The 24,198-nt window shown below is 39.4% G+C and overlaps 1 long non-coding RNA gene across 1 annotated transcript in view; it reads left to right on the forward strand.

Moving 5' to 3' along the window:
• Positions 1-7,072, forward strand: part of LOC129641783 (uncharacterized) — a 46,761-nt gene extending 39,689 nt beyond the window's left edge. Inside the window, exons 2-3 of the long non-coding RNA XR_008709437.1 lie at positions 5,802-5,867; positions 6,468-7,072. This is a non-coding gene — a long non-coding RNA (uncharacterized LOC129641783). The remainder of the gene's footprint in view (positions 1-5,801; positions 5,868-6,467) is intronic.
• Positions 7,073-24,198: the final 17,126 nt, after the last annotated feature.

The following is a 24,198-nucleotide window of genomic DNA, read 5'->3' on the forward strand; positions in this document are numbered from 1 at the left end:
GTTTGTTAGCCATCTGTATGTCTTCTTTGGAGAAATGTCTATTTAGTTCTTTGGCCCATTTTTTGATTGGGTCATTTATTTTTCTGGAGTTGAGCTGTAGGAGTTGCTTGTATATTTTTGAGATTAGTTGTTTGTCAGTTGCTTCATTTGCTATTATCTTCTCCCATTCTGAAGGCTGCCTTATACCTTCCAAAGTAGTGATGGGAAATTTCTTCCCGAGTCAAGAACATCTGTGGATTCCATGTCGGTGAACTTCTATGAGATTTATTTAAAACCCCAAGATGTGGACAGAGCTGTCAATATTAATGAAAATAAAGAAAATGGCCACTGAATACATCTAGCTCTAACTCTACAGATGATGCTTGATCATACTGTGAGAAAATCTTGCCCTTACAAGATGATGATATTTTAGATGATTTCATGAGTCTTTTTTATTTTTGATTTCTCTGACTGTGATTTTTCTAAGTTAAAGAATTTAGTTAAAAGAACAATTCAAACCTATGTTGAGGTAACCAGGGAAAAGATTGTTCAACTAACCTTTTGCTGTGCTATTAGTTCCATTAAAACCAACTTATTAAATATAAGCCTGTTAGGCCCAGGGAACAATGATAATCAGGAATAATGTGTCAGATCTTTTAGATAGGCTGAGCCATGAAATAATCACAGCCATGATTTTCCCAGAGCTAACCATTCCTTGCACTCTAGCACTTATGAATCATTATGTTATTGTTTTCCTCTTAATGTCTGCTCTGCATCAATGGTCATAATGGATGGAGATTGATGAAGAATTGAGACTTAGCAGCAACTTAGCAATTAAAATGTTCAACTGGTTTTTGTTCTAGCATTCCCTGGTGGATATGGCCCTGTTCATTAATCTGCATGTTGATTACAGCCACTGTGTGCTATCGATCTGTGTTTCCCACCCCTGTGATTGTAGGAGTATTAAGTGCCATGGGCATCTACAACAACTCACACCTCTGAATTTAATGCTGCTGACAATTATACAATGAAAAAAATTATAGTCACTTTTTCTGCTGAATTAAAGATAACTAAAGGAAATTTTCAAAACCTGCCTGCCTTAAATTATTTTAATAAGTATTTCACTCAATACGATATATACGGTACTAAAATTGTCCAGATAATGAAACATATTTCCTCACCTGACTTACTTTATAAATTTCAGTTAAGCTTTGTTTTTGTATTCAATTATTAGTGACTCCATTACATTAGTTCTAAATTTCTCTCTTCTGTTCCCAAGCTTTTCCTCTCTGTCAGGTAGTTAATGATGTGTAAACCAGCACTTAGGTGTGCTGAGACAGCATGTTATTTCAAAGAATGTGATCATGAATCTTTCTATGAAACAGCTTTTTAAAATGTGAACAACTATCCTGAAATGTATGTGTTTATATCAGCTTCCTTAAAGTGGAATATAACTCAAAATAATTATAATATGAAGAATGAAGCTATTTTAATTGTCACAGAATAAAGTCTTGTTATAGATACCATTGATTGAAAAGAAGGATTCTATGAGACTTTTATTTAGTAAACTTTAGTTAATAACACAGGTACTATACATGAATGTACACTGTTAAACTCATCAGCAGGACCTATAAATACTTTCACTTAGGTGTTTGCTTTCATCACTGATGAATTTTAACAATATAGTTAATTTCCTGAGTCCTGTTTTAACACCAGTAGTAGCACCTGCTAACTCCTAAACATTCAAATTTCCTAGAGATATAACATGGCCTTTATACATGTAACTGTGTTACGAGGATGAGAGGGGTGAGATGATACTTAGTGTTTCAAAGTAAAGATAATTTTAGATTGAAGTCAAATGCTGAACCCATATTAACAGAGACCTGATGCTTGCATAAATAAGTGTGCTATAAATTTTGTTCTTCACTAGAATTTAGGCATTACTGTCAAGTTTCAAAAAAGTGAAAATAAATGATAAATTAATACATTTTTAACATGTCAAAATCATAGAGGCCAGGAGAACAGAACAAGTTATCATTCAAGAAGAGGCAACGCCTTCTGACTACTGCATGTGTATCACTGTTAACTCCACAGCTTATCCCAGTGCTTTTCAAAGCCATTCTGCCAAGTCCAGCCCCTAAATCAAACTGCTCAGTTAGATGTAAGGTCACTTTATAAAGTTAAGACAGCACAGGTCATATTTCACATTACTGGGCATTATTTTAGGTTTGGGAAAGACCTGTGAATGGTCTAATTCATCCTACTGAATTACTTCATATTTTTAAAATAACCTATATGTTTTCTGTTTAGTCTTGAATATGCCATTTAGAGTTATTTTTATTAAGTTTTAAATTACATCATAGTATATACTAAATTCTAGAGGTCATCTTTATGACCTGAATTCTCCAAAGTCCAAAGACTTCTGTTGTAGATATCTGAGATAAATTCACCTGGAGATATTGTAGAAGCAATGTCAAGCTGATTGAGATGCAGCGACTGCTTCAATGGGGTATAAATTGAGACACGTTTCAAGGTTTCACTTGTCAACAACAACAGAATCACTCACTTGCATGACACTGGCTCAAATCCCTGCTTTCCCATCACCAAACTTATCATTTCTTTGGGTTAAGAAATTTGCTTATAAGACTCTTGCTAAAATTACAATGTCTTCCCTGGCAGAGGAATAGATTCATTCTCACACCCATTAGACTAGAAGGGGAAAAGAAATAGACCTAGGTCAAGAATATCCTGTGTTTATGGGAAGGAAGAAGAGAGGGGATTGGCAAGCTTCAGACAAAGTATAGACATGAAGGGGACTTCTTCCTGGACGACTCAGCAGTAACGAATACACCTGCAACAAGGAGACACACACCTGGGTTCGATCCCTGGGTTAGAGTAGAAAATGGGAACCCACTCCAGTGTTCTTGCCTGGAGAATCCCATTTGAGAGAGGAGCCTGGGCAGTCTACAGTCCATGGGGTTGCAACTGAGTGAGTAAGCACGATTAAGCACCTGAAGACGTGAACAGAAAGGAGAATAAGACATAAAGAGCTTGAAGGTCAAGAGGAACAAGAACTGAAAAACATAAGCTGATGTTCTATTGAAAGCACTCTCATTGTTTGTAATTTTTTTGGTCCTCCTAAAATTGTGTCACTCCTTACATTTTTTTATCAAGTAATCAAAATACACAAGGTCTAGTAATCACTTAAAGCACAGTGTACTTATTCCTAATGTTTACTCAGTCTTAGATTGCTGTGATGATGCGGCATCTTCTTTTAGCTACCAGTGATAGTGCTGCATCTCAGCTCATCTACTTCAAAGCTACTTAGTTTGTGAGTTTGTGCAAACACTATGATTTAAAACAAATGAAACTCTTCTCTCTGCCTATAAATTAATACTGATTTTAATATTTTTAACTCAAAACAGGTAAAATATTTCTTATTCCCTATTATTTCTTCTTACCTAGAATTTAAGTTCCTCCTAAGAGAAGTAAAATGATGATATTTTTGCTTGCCTAAACTTGATTTTAATTCATCATTCTCTTGCTGTGGTATTTTAACATACTCTGTTTAACACAGTGCTTACTTTTCATTCTCATGTACCAGTAAGAAGCAGAGAAGTCAAAAATATTATTCAACTCTACTGTATTCTCAAAATAAATAACTTAATGTATAATAATTTAATATGCAAAAGTAAGTTGTAAGAAGAATTCTTATCTGAGAATCATGAATTCCTTTCAGCAATCATCTACTCCCTTTTACCCCATGAGAGTGCAGTGGGAAACCAGACTTGAAAGATCTTTGTTGAGGTTCCCAGCACTGAAAAAGAATCAGAACATCTGCTAGTCTTCTTTTGTCTGAAACTCCTGAAGTACCTTCCATCACAATGTCTTAGTGATCAGGAGCAAGTTGTCTCTTCCTCAGCCTCTGAGACCCCAAAGTTAGTCCCTCAGTTGTGTCCAACTTTTTCTGACCACATGGACTATAGCCGGCCAGGCTCCTCTGTCCATGCAGTTCTCCAAGCAAGAATACTGGAGTGGGTTGCCATTTCCTCCTCTGTGGGATCTTCCTGACCCAGGGATCAAACCTGGGTTTCCTGCATTGCAGGCAGATTGTTTATAGTCTGAACCACCAGGGAAGCCCCCTGAGACCCCAAACACAAACATTATTCCTCCTATTGAAAAGATATTGCAATAACAATTATTCCTAGAATCTCCTTGGCATCAGGAGCCTCTGTAATTGTCCCTAGAACCTCTGTTCTTTTCAAATATTCTTCTATTTTATAGAATACAAACTGTCCTCTCTGGTGCCTAACCTCTTAGTATAGCATTATAGGGCTTCTCCGGTGGTGTTAGTGGTAAAGAAACCCCCTGCCAATGCAGGAAAGACAAGAGATGTGGGGGGGTGGGGGTTCAATCCCTGGGTCAGGAAGATCCCCTGGAGTAGGAAATGGCAACCCACTCCAGTATTCCTGCCTGGAGAATCCCATGGACAGAGGAGCCTGGTGGGCTACAATCCTTGGGATTGCAAAAAGTTGGACATGACTAAGCACACATACACACACACCTGATTATATTCTCTCACTTTTCTGGACACTATAGGGCTTCCCTGGTGGCTCAGTTGGTAAAGAATCTGCCTGCAATGCGGGAGACCTGGGTTTGATCCCTGGATTGGGATGATCCCCTGGAGGAAGGCATGGCAACCCACTTCAGTATTCTTGCCTGGAGAATTCCCATGGACAGAGGAGCTGGGTTGACTACTGTCCATGGGGCTGCAAAGAGTCAGACATGACTGAGCAACTAAGCACAGCACATAGAGACTGTAACCTATGAGACCTTAGTGTTTTTTTGGTGCGTGATGGCTGATAAACATGACTTGCCACTGCATCTAATGTTACCTTCAGCAAGGGAAAAATATGACCAAAGTTTAATAAGGAAGGCCAACATGGACCATTATGCCCCACATGTTTTTTTCCTACTTTATGTTGTGTATTATCAATGCAGCCAAGCTCTTTAATTCTTATGAACCTAACCCCACATGTCCAAGTTGTAGCTGTGTAATGTAGCTTTTCTTTTTAGTGACTGAATGTGAGCCTTAAAGCAGAGTCATAAAATGTATGAGGAAATAGAATCTGAGTTATGTAGCTGCAAGTAAATAGTCAGATAATACAATTCATACAAAATTCACAAGAGGACTAATATAGCTAAAAGATACAAATCAGATCTTAGGCAACCTATATTGGATAAGTGTTTTCATTGAAGATACACTTTTCAAAAGGCATTAGAAAAAGGTTTGGTCACTTAGCTGGCAGATCAAGAAAGTGCATTGAGAACATATCAGAAGGAATCAGGGAAAAGGAAAGACAGAATTGATTTATGAGGTTGTTTACCATGATACAGGCAAAGGATAAATAGAAACAAGATATGTGAAGTATATAAGATAAGAAATACAAGGCAAGAATTTGAACACATTTTATTTTATTTTATTTTTAATTTAATTTTATTTTTTAAACTTTACATAATTGTATTAGTTTTGCCAAATATCAAAATGAATCCGCCACAGAACACATTTTAAAAGCTTAGCAGAGCGTAACATGTCCAGAAGAGAAAGCTGATGATAGTCTTTTTTTTTTTTTTTTTTTTGATGATAGTCTTTATAACAGTTGCTCAGTCATGTCCGACTCTTTGTGATTCCATAAACTGTAGCCTGCTAGACTCCTCTGTCCATGGGATTCTCCAGGCAAGAATACTGGAGTGGGTAGCCATTCCCTTCTTTAGGGGATCTTCCCAACCCAGGGATCAAACCCAGGTCTTTTGCATTGCAGGCGAATCCTTTACCATCTGAGCTACCAGGGAAGCCCTATAACAGGAAAGAGAAATTAAAATCAGAGGTAAACTTTATATTTGCCTTTCTTGTTGAAGTATAGTTGATTTACAATGTTATGTTTATTTCTGTTGTATGGAAAAGTGATTCAGTTTTACATATACAGCAGTATATGTAAACTATATATATAGTTTATCCATTCTATATATAATAGCTTGCATCTGCTAACCCCAAATTCTCAGTCCATCCCTCCCCAACCTGCTTGGCTACCCAACAAGTCTGCTCTCTATGTCTGCAAGTCTGTTTCTTTTCGTAGATAAGTTCAACCATGTCATACTTTAGATTTTACATATATATATTTTACATATTTTACATGTCATATGATATTTGTCTTTCTCTTTCTGACTTACTTCACTTACTATGATAATTTCTAGTTCCACCCCTGTTGCTGCAAATGGCATTATTTCATTCTTTTTATAGCTGAATGGTTTTCCATTGTATATAGGTACCGCACTTTCTTTATCCATTCACCTGTCAATGGCAATTTATGTTGTTTCGTGTCTTGGCTATTGTAAATATTGCTGCTATGAACATAGGGGATGCAAAAACATCATGGTTGTCAGGATGAGAAGTCATCCTCATGTTGAACAAATTATTGTAATTGCAGGATGAAAAGACGAAATAGTACACAAGATTCTCCCATGATCTGAATGAAAACCAAAGGTAATATGAATCCAAAAGTTGTATTTTGAAGTGATAAAAAGGAATGACTTCAGAAGCGAAAAACTTTTGTCAAGAAAATGTAATGCTACAGACTTAGAGAATAAACTTATGGTTACCAGGAGAAAGAATGCGGGACTGGGATAGACTGGTCCATGTACACATTGTACATGTACACACTGCTATATTTAAAATAGATATATCTATATTGCTAAATTGCTATGTTGTGTCCAACACTTTGGCAACTCTGTGGACTGTAGCTAGGATCCTCTGTCCATATGATTTCTCAGGCAAGAATACTGAAGTGGATGGCCATTTCCTTCTCCAGGGGATCTTCCTGGGATTGAGCCCACATCTCCTTCATTGGTATGCAGATTCTTTACCACTGAGCCACCAATATATTTATATCTATTTATATTTAAATGTAGAAAAAATAGATAGCCAACAAGGACCTACTATAAATAAATAAAATTTTAAAAAAGAAAATATTGTGGCTATTGTTAGTAATACTGTATTGTATATGCCAAGCATGGCTATGAAGATAGATATGTTATTTTCTTATTATGTATTATTAATTAATAAATAAAGAGGGCAGGCAGAAAGTTTTGGAAGTAATGAAAATATTTGTAACATAGAGTGTGGTGATAGATTTACCAATATATATAGTCATCATTTCCAAGCTCATCAAGTTGAATACATTAAATATGTACAGGTTATCATATGTCATGTATCAATCATACCTCAATAAAAATTTTTTAAAGAAAATATCATTAACATACAAAGGTTAAGTAAAAGATATTTATTATATGGAACACACACTCTTCTGTTCAGCACCAATATGAATCTGACATGGTGCATCTGTTAACAATTCCAGCAAACAAACCACTACAAAATTTAGTGGTTAAAAATAAAAAGTATTTGTGTGACTTTACTGGTCAGGTGACCATTTCTATTTATCTGGGCCAGAATCAGCCCATTAAGCCCATATGTAACTCTATGCAGGTGGCAGATCAGCTCTCTGGCCTCTGTTGGGATTATTAGTCTGTGGTCCATGTGGTCTCTCACCCTCTAGCAAACTAGACCAGATTCATTCCAAGTATTAACAGGGTTCCCAGAGAGAGAGAGCTGAAACAGACAGGTGTCTTGTGGCCTAGGTATAGAACTGACAGATTATTACTTATGTCATGTCTATTAGCTAAGGCAAGACACGAGACCAAGATAGATTTAAGGAAAGAGGAAATAGACTCCACCATCGTATGTGAGTGGCTGCAAAACCACATTGGAAGTGGGAGGCACAGAGCATCATGTAAGTGTTAAATCATGACGGCCTAAAAGAGAGTGTATTAAGGGACTAAAATGTGGTTTCTCGTGGATACAGAATAGGCTGGGTGAGGAAGAGATACCATGTTAAGATGGCTTGATTATACTTTGTAAGAAAAGTAGAGTCTACAGGAAGAGAGGAGCAGGGCAATTTGAGAAGTGGACATATAAAGATATTGATAGGACGCTATTGAAATAGTTGTTAGAAAAATTAGACAGTAGATATTATATTAATGAGAAAGTTTTCAGAAGTAAATGGTTGATGGATTCGTGTTGGAATGTATGGGTGAAGGCCAGTCAATGAGAAAGAGGAATGATGTAATACCAAGGTTTTAGACTTAAACAGTTGGGTTTTTGTACTATTCACTGAAGAACATCACAGGATAATTGATTTCTCCTATTCTGTGGGGCAGAGAAGGCAATGGCACCCCACTCCAGTACTCTTGCCTGGAAAATCCCATGGACGGAGGAGCCTGGTAGGCTGCAGTCCATGGGGTCCTGAAGAGTTGGACACGACTGAGCGACTTCACTCTCACTTTTCACTTTCATGTATTGGAGAAGAAAATGGCAACCCACTCCAGTGTTCTTGCCTGGAGAATCCCAGGGACGGGGGAGCCTGGTGGGCTGCCATCTATGGGGTCACACAGAGTCAGACACTACTGAAGCGACTTAGCAGCAGCAGCAGCAGCATTCTGTGGGGAGTAAGTGAGGCTGTTGAGAATTAGTAGAGTTTTGGAAATGTTAAGTTTTTTAAACCTCTGACAATAATGCATTTCAAAGAGGTAGGAGAAATAGAAGTCAAACTATAAATTGAGGAAAGAATAAGTCAGGCAGAGACATCTTGTGCAAATATCTCTTTCATGATGCTTCTCTGAAAAAAGATGAAAGTTATAAAGCTAGAGGAGGATCAAAGATCGAAGGAGAATTTTGTTGGCTTTTTCTAGTGTTTCTTTGCTTTTGTTTTTAGGATGGAAAAAGCTTCAGTGTTTTATACGTTGGGAAAAAGGGAGAAATTAAATACATAGGTGGTGAGAGGTTTGGGGATAGGATTAGCTTTTGTAAAAAGAAGGGAAGACAATTTCAAAAGAATGTCATGAGATAATTTTATACATGCCAAGATGAGGAGTTGAGAGTTAAATGCCTACGTGCTTTTCTCTGCTTTGATGGTTTTGGTTACCAGGATAGAACATTTAGGGAAATGACTGAGAGGTAGAATAGCTCCCTTAGGAAAGCTGGAGAGAGAGCAGGCTGAGGACACATGAAAGGACTGTGAAAGAAGCTAAAGTACTCCAAAAGGAGGACGCTTACCTTTGTTGCCAGGAGCTCTGTTCAGCTTCTCCATAGGCATCACTGCATTCAGATGTTCTCATCAGCCCCTCCTCAGGCATGGAGTCCCATCCAACACTTGGAGAAATGAATCCCTTGGAGGATCGTGCTAACACTGGGGACTAGCACCAAGGATGTCAATCTCGGTCTATTTGGGTTCAGGGCAGATCTTCCCACATCGTACTTGCCCCAAATTTCAATTTTCTATGTTTTTTTTTTTTTTTTCCTTTTTTTTTAAATTTTATTTTATTTTTAAACTTTACATAATTGTATTAGTTTTGCCAAATATCAAAATGAATCCACCACAGGTATACATGTGTTCCCCATCCTGAACCCTCCTCCCTCCTCCCTCCCCATTCCATCCCTCTGGGTCGTCCCAGTGCACCCTCCCCAAGCATCCAGTATCGTGCATCGAACCTGGACTGGCAACTTGTTTCATACATGATATTTTACATGTTTCAATGCCATTCTCCCAAATCTTCCCACCCTCTCCCTCTCTCAGAGTCCATAAGACTGTTCTATACATCAGTGTCTCTTTTGCTCTCTCGTACACAGGGTTATTGTTACCATCTTTCTAAATTCCATATATATGCGTTAGTATACTGTATTGGTGTTTTTCTTTCTGGCTTACTTCACTCTGTATAATAGGCTCCAGTTTCATCCACCTCATTAGAACTGCTTCAAATGTATTCTTTTTAATGGCTGAGTAGTACTCCATTGTGTATATGTACCACAGCTTTCTTATCCATTCATCTGCTGATGGACATCTAGGTTGCTTCCATGTCCTGGCTATTATAAACAGTGCTGCGATGAACATTGGGGTACACGTGTCTCTTTCCCTTCTGGTTTCCTCAGTTTTTAATTGGTGCTTGCCCATGACTTTCAATTATCTGACTTCCATTTGTGATGATCAAGAACTTCATTCTTTATCCCATGTATAAACCCAGGGTTGGTATCTCCTGAGGAACAATTTACAGAGGCTGTAGGTGGCTGAAAGGAAAAAAACTGCTGTCTCATTCCCAAATGGATGCTCGTTCAGGCAGCAGGCTTGTTGATCCACTCTGTTTACTGGGAGAAATAGGAAATACTAGGATGCAATATGGAGAAGGCGATGGCACCCCACTCCAGTACTCTTGCCTGGAAAATCCCATGGACAGAGGAGCCTGTTGGGCTGCCGTCTATGGGGTCGCACAGAGTCAGACACGACTGACGCAACTTAGCAGTAGCAGCAGCAGCAGCGGGATGCAATATGGAACAACGGTGGGGTGGCAAGCTTCACAATGTTGATGCAGCAGATATATAGGACGTGTATGGTTGTTCTAGTACCTGCCCAAGAAAACTTCTTTTTGTGCAACAGATTCTAGTGAAAGAAGACAGAGCAGGAAATTATGAAGAGGGTCAATACAGATTATCCTAGAATTTTGTCATAAATCTGGTCCTGTGCAGCAGAGAGGCCTCATTTAGGGTCTGCCAAGGAATCCACCCACTCACACATCCCATGAGCAATAGGCATAGAGCATCCCAGAAGAGATGAGGATAACATACCATCCAGAGTTAGGGCAAAGGGAAAGAAAGCTTTAAAATGGGTTTCAAATTTAAATTGTAATTTAAATTGAAATTTCCTGGACTAAGCTGCATTGGGCTTTTCAGAACCTAACAGAGCAAAAGCTCTGAAAGATCTTTATAAAATAATGTTTAGTTACAGGAAAAGGAGAAACAAAAAGTCATAGTTAAATACAGTGATTGGAGAAAAAAAATAAAACCACTTCTTATGTATACTCCCATTAAAATCAAGCTCATTGATAAACAAGATACACATGGAATCATGGAAAAAATTTAGTTAATAGGACCCCAGACACTTAGCATTTCACATGTTTTGGAAACAGTTTCAGAGAGAAAGTTAAGTCTAAGGATGCATATACATAGAGATGGTGTGCATGGCATGCAAAGTACAAAACTCATGGTAACATTTAAAAATGGCATTTTTATTTGTTGCTTATTTGCATAATTTAAAAATGTGTTTTTACAGTAAATGTTATCTTCACTCAAGAAAGCAATATCTGCATCTTGTTTACTTTTCATCTTTTCAGTGTTTCATCTCCATAGCCAAGTGCAACTCCAATTTCTGCCTCATTTAAAAATAAATCACCTCTGTTTCATTTATAACTTCTGAGTTTCTTTCATTAGAAAATAAAGCTGATTATCTGTCCTCTATTTGCAGTAAAATGCTTACTCTGATTTTTCTTTTCTGGTCTTAAATAGTCAGTCGAGGCTGAGAGGTTTACATAGACTGAGAGAGTCCTTTAGAGGACTTGAGAACACCAAGGTACAGGCTCAGAGCCACCGGATCTCTAATTACGTGATTCTGATTCCCTTCCATCTGGATTTATTTTCAAATGCAAGTGCTTCATAATTCATTCTCTTTTTTAATAAATAAATAAATAAATCATCGCTGAAAGTCTGAAGATTTTAAGGAGCCTAATTCTTGACACGAACTGGATGTTTAGTCTTTTATTGCCTTCACAGCTATAGCCAGATAATCTGGAGTTAGAAAGACAAAGAATTCCTCAAAGTAATGCTGCCAAAAAGATGGCAAAATACTAACGTGTGACCATGGAAAGCCAATATATTTGAGTTCAAATCTATATCCCGGGGCCTTTATGTCACTGATTGTGACACTGAGGTAACGGTTCTTACTTCAGAAAGATGTAGTCACCAATGACATCAGTTTTAAAGCACCTGACACCTAATAAGCGTTCACTTCCGTTCTTTGTAACATGTATGCTTTCATGTGTGATATGTTATGCACATATTTATAAATTTGGAACCCATGAACACATTCACATAGAATTGAAATAATATGGTTCTATGTTTTTGACCAGAACAAGGATGGGAAATTCCTCAAATGTATTATCATGACTTAAATCTTCCTGGAATGCTTTTTTCCCATCTGACTTCTATGCCTTAGCCCACCTTTGCTTGTTGAGATGGCTCCAATTTTACAGTCTTCTTCACTTAATACAGCTCTGTACTAACATTATATGCTCCTATCAACACAGTCATACCAATCAATTATATCTCCTTTGGATTGCAAGCACTTTTTTCCTTATCTCTAATTTGGTTAAGGGATAAATGGAAATATCTTGTTAAATTAAATTTTAATTTAAAAATAAAGTAATAGACACAAGAAAAAATTACCTAAATTTTCTTCAGTGCTTACTGTATGTCCTGGCTGTGCTAAGTACTTACATAAGCTCATTCAGTCGCTCGGTCGTGTTCAATGCTTTGCGACCCTATGCACTTCAGCACACCAAGCTTCCCTGTCCATCACCAACTCCCAGAGCTTGCACAAACTCATATCCATCGAGTCAGTGATGCCATCCAACCATTTCATCTTCTGTCATCTCCTTCTTCTCCTGCCTTCAATCTTTTCTGGCATCAGGATCTTTCCAAGGAGTCATTTCTTTGCATCAGGTGGCCAAAGTATTGGAGCTTCAGCATCAGTCCTTCCAATGAATATTCAGGACTGATTTCCTCTAGGAAGGACTGGTTGGATCTCCTTGCAGTCCAAGGGACTCTCAAGAGTCTTCTCCAACACCACGGTTCAACATGACTTGAAAAAACCATAGATTTGACTGGACAGAGTAATGTCTCTGCTTTTTTTTTTTTTTTTTTTTTTTTTATTATTTTTAAACTTTACATAACTGTATTAGTTTTGCCTCATAGCTCAGTGGGTAAAGAATCTGCCTGAAAGGCAGGAGACCCAGGTTAGATTCCTGGTTTGGGAACATCCCCTTGAGAAGGAAATGGCAACCCCCTCCAGGATTCTTGCCTGGAGAATCCCGTGAACAGAGGAGCCTGGCAGGCTACAGTCCAGGGGTCACAAGGATCGGACACGTCATAGCGACTAAACCACCATAAACCACCACTGATTTTTTAATATGCTGTCTTGGTTTGTCATAGCTTTTCTTCCAAGGAGCAAGTGTCTTTTAATTTCATGACTACAGTCACCATCTGCAGTGATTTTGGAGCCCAAGAAAAGAAAGTCTCTCACTGTTTCCATTGTTTCCCCATCTATTTGCCATGAAGTAATAGGACCAGATGCCATGATCTGCATTTTTTGAATGCTGAGTTTCAAGTGAGCTTTTTCATGCTCCCCTTTCACTTTCATCAAGAGACTCTTTAGTTCTTTGCTTTCTCCCATAAGGGTGGTGCCATCTGCATATCTGAGGTTATTTATATTTATCCCGGCAATCTTGATTCCAAATTGTGCTTCATTCAGCCTAGCATTTCACATGATGCCCTCTTCATATAGGTTAAATAAGCGGGGTGACAATATACAGCCCTGATACACTCCTTTCCTGATTTGGAACCAGTCTGTTATTCCATGTCTGGTTCTAACTGCTGCTTCTTGACCTGCATTACAGATTTCTCAGGAGGCAGGTAGATATCTTGGAGTCTGAGGTCAAGCGGGCCTTAAGAAGCACCACTGTGAAAAAAGCTAGTGGAGGTGATGGAACTTCAGCTGAACTATTTCAAGTCCTAAAAGATGATGCTATTAAAGTGATGCACTCAATATACCAGCAAATTAGGAAAACTCAGCAGTGGCAACAGGACTGGAAAATATCAGTTTTCATTCCAATCCCAAAGAAAGGCAATGCCAATGAATGTTCAAACTATTGCACAATTGCACTCATCTCACATGCTAGCAAAGTAACACTCATAATTCTCCAAGTTAGGCTTCAACAGTATGTGAACAGAGAACTTCCAGATGTTCAAGCTGGCTTTAGAAAAGGCAGAGGAACCAGAGATCAAATTGCCAACATCTGTTAAATCATAGAAAAAGCAAGAGAATTCCAGGAAAAAATCTGCTTCTGCTTTATTGACTGTGTGGATCACAACAAACTGTGGAAAATTCTTAAAGTCTCATTTGAACTAAAAACAAACCCAAATGGTAGATATAGTTAGTATTGCTATGTACATAAAAGGGCACTAAAACACAGAGGGATTAAGTAACACCATGCTGTCACATGGGTAGGATGAAGCAGATTTGAGATTCAAACACAAGCAGTCTTCTCCTTGAGTCTACTCTATTATTTTATTAGTCACTATTATATTTTCTTTCTCTTTCCCCACTCTTTCAGGAAAAGCTACAAGAGAACCATTTATAAAGTTAAGTGGCTTGTAAGAGGGAAAATATATGTTAGGATCTACTACATTATAGAATGCAAAATCACATATAGAGGACTGCATTCGTTGCCTATTGCGATTATAACAAATCACCATAGCTTTGGTGACTTAACACAAATTTAGAATCTGACAGTTCCAGAGGCCATACATCTGAAATCAATCACTGGGCTAAAATCAAGGTGTCAGTGAGTTTATATTCCTTCTGGAGGTTCTAGGGGGAAATTCATTTCTTTGAATTTTCCAACTTCTAGAGGACACCTACATTCCTTGGCTGTGGTCCCTTTTTCTACCTTCAAATCCAGCATATGGCACCTTCTCTATTGTCTGGCATCTGCTTCTGTTGCTTTGAATAAACTGTTGGTAAAAATTGAATGTTAAAGATGCTGCAGGTGAGAACTCAGAAAAAAAGTGAGAGTGATGCTGAAAGCTCAGCCTCTCTGCACAAGTGCTGAATCAAATTTTACTGTAGCCATGAAATTCAAAGATGCTTACTCCTTAGCCATGAAATTCAAAGTTATAACAAACTGAGACAGAATATTCAAAAGCAGAGACATCACTTTGCTGACAAAGGGACGTATAGTGAAAGACATGGTTTTTCCAGTAGTCATGTTTGGCTGTGAGAGTTGGACCATAAAGAAAGCTGAGTACTGAAGAACTGATGCTTTCAAATGGTGGTGTTGGAGAAGACTCGAGAGTCCCTTGGACTGCAAGGAGATCAAACCAGTCAATCCTAAAGGAAATCAGTCCTGAATATTCATTGGAAAGGCTGATGCTGAAAATGAAGCTCCAGTACTTTGGCCACCTGATACGAAGAGCGATTCATTGGAAAAGACCCTGATGCTAGGCAAGATTGAGGACAAAAACAGAAAAGTGCAGCAGAGGATGAGATGGTTAGACAGCATCACTGACTCAGTGAAAATGAATTTGAGCAAACTTCAGAAGATGGTGGAGGACGGAGGAGACTGGCCTGCTGCATGGAATTGCATGTACATGGAATTGCAAAGAGCTGGGCATGACTTAATGACTGAAGGACTGAAGAACAACAGCAGAAAAGAATAGCTTTACCACTTTTTCAGACAAAGGATGACACAGAATGTTTCTGCCTTGAAAAACTATATGTCCCAATCTGAGAGGATTTAATAGAGAGTTTTATAACATTACTTCAAGAGTGGGGTTGCTGATAAGTCATGTGCAGGGTCTCAGGTGGTCTCCTAATCTTGATGAGCCTCTCTGGTTCCTTTAATCTTGCCTCAGGTGGTTTCATGGCTGCTCCTCCCTTGATTGTTGTTGTTGTTCAATCTCTCAGTAAGACTCTTTGCAAACCCAAGGACTGCAGCATGCCAGGCTTCCCTGTCCTTCACCATCTCCTGTAATTTGCTCAAACTCCTGTCCATTGAGGCAATGATGCCATCCAACCATCTCATCCTCTGTCGTCCCCTTCTCCTCTTGCCCTCAATCTTTCCCAGCATCAGGGTCTTTGTTGGCAGCTGTTCATATCTGCCCTTTGGAATTCAGGGAAGTTCATGGAGACTAGAGACTTATCTACAAGAAATTGGGAACACACAAAAAAAGATTTGCTCAGAATCCTACAGGGCAGACTCCACACCCCACCCTCCAGCCCCTAGTTTCAAGAACGTGGTAGAGAAACATTTTCTTAGAGAATAAATGTTTTTTTTGTAGAAACTTGGTAAAAGCATAAATGCTAAAGTTGCTTTTAGTGAATGCTTATAGGGAGATGAGGAACTGGTTCTTGGAAACTGGAGGAAAAGAATCCTTGTTATACAATGGCAGAAAACTTAGTAGCATTGAAGCTTTTAGTTGCACGGAAAGTAAGACTTGAAAACACTTTCTAAAGAATTGAAGTTGTGATTTTGTTTCTTCTTGCTGCTTATTACAAAAACCCACTAGAAAGAGAGAAATTGAAGGAAGAACTGTTAACCAAAAAAGGAATAAGGACTTGAAAATTGGGGGAAATTCGTGGCATATCCTGATTGCAAAAGGAGCTAAAATTAGGAAACTCACTGTCAGGAAAATATGTTCAGGAATGAAAGCCAAGGGTACGTGTAGCTAGACAACCTTTTGCTAGCACCTCAGAAATATCAAAAGCTCCGAGTATTAAATCACACAGAGGTTCTTTGAAGAGATTAGGCATGTGACTCATACATCCCCTTCATCTTCTCAGCAGAAGCCAAAATAAGAAATGTGATCATCCAGGAAAGACCTGTGGAGGAGCCTCTTGTCTGAGACAGTGAATTCCTCTGATATATACTTGAGACTCACAGGTTTCTGGGAATGTTATACCAGCAGAAACACTGAGACCTTGAACTGAAAAGGACCGAAAGGGACAAACGAAAGAAGACTGCCAAACTTCAAAATTCTACAGGCAGGAAACAGGCTCATAAAACCACTCATCTGCAAAATATACTACTCTTGCTGTAAAAGGAAGTGTGTTAGTTGCTCAGTCATGTCTGACTCTTTGCAAACCCATGGACTGTAGCCTACCAGGCTTCTCTGTCCATGGAGTTCTTCAGAAAAATAATACTGAAGTGGGTAACCATTTCCTTCTCCAAAGGATTTTCCTGACCCAGGGTTTGAACCTGGGTCTCCTGCATTGCAGACAGATTCTTTACCATCTAAACCACCTTTTGAAAAATGAACTGTGAGCCCAGAGGGTAGGGCCACAAGCCACTGAGGATTACGCCCACTCCTGGGAACCTCCTGGAGAGTCAGTCTGCTGGGATTTCAGAATTCCTTCAATTCAGTTCAGTTCAGTCACTCAGTCATGTCCCACTCTTTGCAACCCCGCAGATTGCAACACGCCAGGCCTCCCTGTCCATCACCAACTCCTGGAGTCTACTCAAACTCATGTCCATTGACTCGGTGATGCCATCCAACCATCTCATCCTCTGTCAGCCCCTTCTCCTCCCTCCTTCAATCTTTCCCAGCATCAAGGTCTTTTCCAAGGAATCAGTTCTTTGCATCAGGTAGCCAAAGTATTGGAGTTTCAGCTTCAGCAACAGTACTTCCAATGAATATTCAGGACTGATATCCTTTAGGATTCATTGGTTGGATCTCCTTGCAGACCAAGGGACTCTCAAAAGTCTTCTCCAACACCACAGTTCAAAAGCATCAATTTTTCGGTGCTCAACTTTCTTTACAGTCCAACTCTCGCATCCATATATGACTACTGGAAAAACTATAGCCTTGACTAGACAGACCTTTGTCGGTAAAGTAATGTCTCTGCTTTTTAATATGCTGTCTAGGTTGGTCATAGCTTTTCTTCCAAGGAGCAAGTATCTTTTAATTTCATGGCTGCAGTCACCATCTGCAGTGATTTTGGAACCCAAAAAATAAAATCTGCCACTGTTTCCACTGTTTCCCCATCTATTTGTCATCAAGTGATGGGACTGTATGCCATGCTCTTAGTTTTTTTGAATGTTGACCTTTAAGCCACCTTTTTCATTCTCTTCTTTCACCTTCATCAAGAGGCTCTTTACCTCTTCCCTCTTCCTTCCACCTTAAGGGTGGGGTCATTTGCATATCTGGGGTCATTGATATTTTTCCCAGCAATCTTGATTCCAGTTGTGCTTCATCCAGCCTGGCATTTCACTTAATGTACTCTTAATAGACTTTAAATAAGTAGGGTGACAATATACAGCCTTGACTTACTCTTTTGCCAATTTGAAACCAATCTGTTGTTCCATGTCCAGTTCTAACTGTGACCTCTTGACCTGCATTCAGGTTTTACAGGAGGCAAGTAAGATGATCTGGTATTCCTACCTCTTTAAGAATTTTCTACTGTTTGTCGTGATCTACACAGTCAAAAGCTTTAGCCTAGTCAATGAAGCAGAAGTAGAGGTTTTTCTGGACTTTTCTAGCTTTTTCTATGATCCACTGGATGTTGGCCGTTTGAACTCTGCCAAAGAATATGCAAACTACTGCACAATTGCACTCATTTCACATGCTAGCAAAATAAATACTCAAATTCTTTCAAGCTAGGCTTCAGCAGTATGAGAACTGAGAACTTACAGATGTGCAAGCTAGATTTAGAAAAAGGCAGAGGAACCAGAGAAAGGAGGATCAGATTCCAAAAGAGGAAATGAAAAGACAGAGGCAGATGTCAGAGAGGAGAAAAGATATTACATAGCTAGTTGATCTTAAAGTTGGAAGGAAAGGACATAGCCAAGTAATATAGGCAGCCCTGGAAGCTTAAAGGCAAGAAAACAGATTCTATCCTAGAGACTCCAGAAAACAATTCAAGTTTTCCAATACCTTCATTTTAGCCTAGTGAAACTGATTTTGGATTTCTGATCTCTATAACTGTATTGCGTGCATGCTCAATTGTATCTGACTTTTAGACCCCATGGACTGTAGCTTACCAGTCTCCTCTGTCCATGAAGATCTCTATACCTATCAGATAAGATATACTTTAAGACATATTTACTTTGTGGCCTATAACCTTAACAAAATCACTTTTCAGATTCTAGTAACTTACTCATTGATTCCTCGATGATATTCTTTGAATACAGTCTCACTTTAGCCTTCATAACGTACGTATGTTCTTTTGATCTTATTTTACTTTATTATTCTTTTTTTTTTTCTTTTTGCATTATATAGCTTCCTAGGACCTGCAGTACAAAACTGAAAAGCAGTGAGAGAAGGAAATTATGTTTTATTTTCAATTCTAAAGAAATAAATCATTTCACTTTTTGCCACTGCTGCTGCTAAGTCGCTTTAGTCATGTCCGACTCTGTGCAACCCATAGACGGCAGCCCAACAGGCTCCCCTGTCCCTGGGATTCTCCAGGCAAGAACACTGGAGTGGGTTTCCATTTCCTTCTCCAATGCATGAAAGTGAACAGTGAAAGTGAAGTCGCTCAGTTGTGTCCGACTCTTTGCGACCCAATGGACTGCAGCCTACCAGGCTCCTCCACCCATGGGATTTTCCAAGCAAGAACATTGGAGTGGGTTTCCATTTCCTTCTCCAATGCATGAAAGTGAACAGTGAAAGAGAAGTCGCTCAGTTGTGTCCGACTCTTCGCGACCCAATGTACTGCAGCCTACCAGGCTCCTCCACCCATGGGATTTTCCAAGCAAGAGTACTGGAATGGGTTGTCATTGCCTTCTCCGTTTTTGCCACTAAGTTAAAGTAATTTTTTCATTTGATGCTTTCTATGAAGTAGAGTGGGTTATCTCCTGTATCATGAATATATGTTGAATTTTGTTATGTTTCTCTTCATCTACTGAAATCATACTATTTTTTTTTCACTTCTACTCTGTTTATATGGTGAATTGCATTGATTCTTTACCAGTAATAAACTAGCCTTGCTTTCCTGCATAAATTACACTTGGTTGTGATATATTTTCATTTTTATATGTTGGTGGAATCAAGTGCTAATATTTTTTCAAGAGTTTTGTATCTATAGACATGAAAGAAATAGATCTGATGTGTGCTCCACTCCAGTATCCTTGCCAGGGAAATCCCGTGTACAGAGGGCTGCAGTCCAGGGGTGGAAATAACTTGGACACCACAATGCTAGATTAAGCTCAGTAAAATGAGTAAGACAATAATTCCTCATATTCCATTTTCTGGAAGAATTTGTGTAAAGTTGGTATTATTTACTCTTTAAATGCTTAATAGAATTCACCAACAAGCCAATAGGCCTAAAGTTTTCTTTTTGAGAAGAGTTGTAACCTCAAGTTGAAGTCCTTTAATAGAGTAGAGCTTCCTGAGTAAACTTCAGTAGTTTTTTGTTTTGTTTTTTCCCCCAACTCTAAGGAATTTTCTCATTTCATATGATCTGTCAACTGTAGTGTCCTAAATTTTTAATAATACGCCTTTATTATCCTGTTGATTTATAAGAGGTTCAGTTCAGTTCAGTTTAGTTGCTCAGTCGTGTCCGACTCTGCGACCCATGGCTGCAGCACACCAGGCCTCCCTGTCCATCAACAACTGCCTTGAGTTTTACTCAAACTCATGTCCATTGATTCTGTGATGCCATTCAACCATCTCATCCTCTATCATCCCATTCTCCTCCTGCCTCAATCTGTCCCAGCTTCAGGGTCTTTTCAAATGAGTCAGTTCTTTGCATCAGGCAGCCAAAGTTTTGGAGTTTCAGCTTCAACATCAGTCCTTCCAATGAACACCCAGGACTGATCTCCTTTAGGATGGACTGATTGGATCTCCTTGCAGTCCAAGGGACTCTCAAGAGTCTTCTCCAACACCACAGTTCAAAAGCATCAATACTTCAGGGCTCATCTTTCCTTATAGTCCAACTCTCATCCATACATGACTCCTGAAAAAACCATAGCCTTGACTGGACAGACCTTTGTTGGCAAAGTAATGTCTCTGCTTTTTAATATGCTGTCTAGTTTGGTCATAACTTTTCTTCCAAGGAGCAAGTGTCTTTTAATTTCATGGCTGCAGTCACCATCTGCAGTGATTTTGGAGTTGCCCAAAATAAAGTCTGTCACTGTTTCCATTGTTCCCCATCTATTTCCCATGAAGTGCTGGGACAGGATGCCATGATCTTTGTTTTCTGAATCTTGAGCCTTAAGCAAACTTTTTTGCTCTCCACTTTCACTTTCATCAAGAGGCTCTTGAGTTCCTCTTCATTTTATGCCATAAGGGTGGTGTCATCTGCATATCTGAGGTTATTGATATTTCTCCCAGAAATCTTGATTTCAGCTTGTGCTTCTTCCAGCTCAGCATTTGTCATGACGTACACTTCATATAAATTAAATAAGCAGGGTGACATTATACAGCCTTGATGTACTTTTTTCCTATTTGAAACCAGTCTATTGTTCTATGTCCAGTTCTAACTGTTGCTTGCTGAGCTGCATACAGGTTTTTCAAGAGGCAGGTCAGGTGGTCTGATATTCCCATTTCTTTCAGAATTTTCCACAGTTTATTGTGATCCATACAGTCAAAGGCTTTGGCATAGTCAATAAAGCAGAAATAGATGTTTTTCTGGAACACTCTTGCATTTTTATGATCCAGCAGATGTTGGCAATTTGATCTCTGATTCCTCTGCCTTTTCTAAAACCAGCTTGAACATCTGGAAGTTCATGGTTCACGTATTGCTGAAGCCTGGCTTGGAGAATTTTGAGCATTACTTTACTAGCGTGTGAAGTAAAGTGAAATTGCTTAGTCATGTCTGACTCTTTGAGACCCCATGGACTGTAGCCCACCAGGCTCCTCTGTCCATGAGATTTTCCAGGCAATAGTACTGGAGTGGATTGCCATTTCCTTCTCCAGTGGATCTTCCCGACCCAGGGATCAAACTCAGGTCTCCCACATTGTAGACAGATGCTTTACCATTTGAGCCAAGTGCAAATGGGCGGTAGTTGGAGCATTCTTTGGCATTGCCTTTCTTTGGGATTGGAATGAAAAATGACCTTTTCCAGTCCTGCAGCCACTGCTGAGTTTTCCAGATTTTCTGGCCTATTGACTGCAGCACTTCCACATCATCTTTTAGGATTTGAAATAGCTCAACTGGAATTCCATCACTTCCACTAGCTTTGTTCGTAGTGATGCTTTCTAAGGCCCACTTGACTTCACATTCCAGGATGTCTGGCTCTAGGTGAGTGATCACACCATCGTGATTGTCTGGGTCCTGAAGATCTTTTTTGTACAGTTCTTCTTTGTATTCTGAGGAGCTGTCCCACGTTGAAGGTCAGGAAGGGCGGCGGTGAGGAGATACCCCTCGTCCAAGGTAAGGAGCAATGGCTGCTCTTTGCTGGAGCAGCCATGAAGAGATACCCCACACCCAAGGTAAGAGAAACCCAAGTAAGACAGTAGGTCTTGCAAGAGGGCATCAAAGGGCAAACACACTGAAACCATACTCACAGAAAACTAGTCAATCTAATCACACTAGGACCACAGCCTTGTCTAACTCAATGAAACTAAGCCATGCCCGTGGGGCAACCCAAGATGGGCGGGTCATGGTGGAGAGATTTGACAGAATGTGGTCCACGGGGGAAGGGAATGGCAAACCACGTCAGTATTCTTGCCTTGAGAACCCCATGAACAGTATGATAAGGTAAAATGATAGGATACTGAAAGAAGAACTCCCCAGGTCAGTAGGTGCCCAATATGCTACTGAAGATCAGTGGAGAAATAACTCCAGAAAGAATGAAGGGATGGAGCCAAAGCAAAAAGAATACCCAGCTGTGGATGTGACTGGTGATAGAAGCTAGGTCCAATGCTGCAAAGAGCAATATTGCATAGGAACCTGGAATGTCAGGTCCATGAATCAAGGCAAATTGGAAGTGGTCAAACAAGAGATGGCAAGAGTGAATGTCGACATTCTAGGAATCAGCCACCTGAAATGAACTGGAATGGGTGAATTTAACTCAGATGACCATTATATCTACTACTGCGGGCAGGAATCCCTCAGAAGAAATGGAGTGGCCATCATGGTCAACAAAAGAGTCCAAAATCCAGTACTTGGATGCAATCTCAAAAACGACAGAATGATCTCTGTTCGTTTCCAAGGCAAATCATTCAATATCACAGTAATCCAAGTCTATGCCCCAACCAGTAATGCTGAAGAAGCTGAAGTTGAATGGTTCTATGAAGACCTACAAGACCTTTTAGAACTAACACCCCAAAAATATGTCCTTTTCATTATAGGGGACTGGAATGCAAAAGTAGGAAGTCAAGAAACACCTGGAGTAACAGGCAAATTTGGCCTTGGAATACGGAATGAAGCAGGGCAAAGACTAATAGAGTTTTGCCAAGAAAATGCACTGGTCATAGCAAACACCCTCTTCCAACAACACAAGAGAAGACTCTATATATGGACATCACCAGATGGTCAACACCAAAATCAGATTGATTATATTCTTTGCAGTCAAAGATGGAGAAGCTCTATACACTCAGCAAAAACAAGACCAGGAGCTGACTGTGGCTCAGACCCTGAACTCCTTATTGCCAAATTCAGACTGAAATTGAAGAAAGTAGGGAAAACCACTAGACCATTCAGGAATGACCTACATCAAATCCCTTATGATTATACAGTGGAAGTGAGAAATAGATTTAAGGGACTAGATCTGATAGATAGAGTGCCTGATGAACTATGGACAGAGGTTCGTGACATTGTACAGGAGATAGGGATCAAGACCATTCCCATGGAAAGGAAATGCAAAAAAGAAAACTGGTTGTCTGGGGAGGCCTTACAAATAGCTGTGAAAAGAAGAGAAGCGAAAAGCAAGGGAGAAAAAGAAAGATATAAGCATCTGAATGCAGAGTTCCAAAGAATAGCAAGAAGAGATAAGAAAGCCTTCTTCAGTGATCAATGCAAAGAAATAGAGGAAAACAACAGAATGGGAAAGACTAGGGATCTCTTCAAGAAAATCAGAGATACCAAAGGAGCATTTCATGCAAAGATGGGCTCGATAAAGGACCGAAATGGTATGAACCTAACAGAAGCAGAAGATATTAACAAGAGATGGCAAGAATACACAGAAGAACTGTACAAAAAAGATCTTCATGACCCAGATATTCATGATGGTGTGATCACTGACCTAGAGCCAGACATCCTGGAATGTGAAGTCAAGTGGGCCTTAGAAAGCATCACTACAAACAAAGCTAGTGGAGGTGATGGAATTCCAGTTGAGTTATTCCAAATCCTGAAAAATGATGCTGTGAAAGTGCTGCACTCAATATACCAGCACATTTGGAAAACTCAGCAGTGGACACAGGGCTGGAAAAGGTCAGTTTTCATTTCAATCCCAAAGAAAGGCAATGCCAAAGAATGCTCAAACTACCACACAATTGCACTCATCTCACACGCTAGTAAAGTAATGCTCAAAATTCTCCAAGCCAGGCTTCAGCAATAT

The sequence above is a fragment of the Bubalus kerabau genome, chromosome 1 (genome assembly GCF_029407905.1).
Source record: "Bubalus kerabau isolate K-KA32 ecotype Philippines breed swamp buffalo chromosome 1, PCC_UOA_SB_1v2, whole genome shotgun sequence".
NCBI lineage: Eukaryota > Metazoa > Chordata > Mammalia > Artiodactyla > Bovidae > Bubalus > Bubalus kerabau.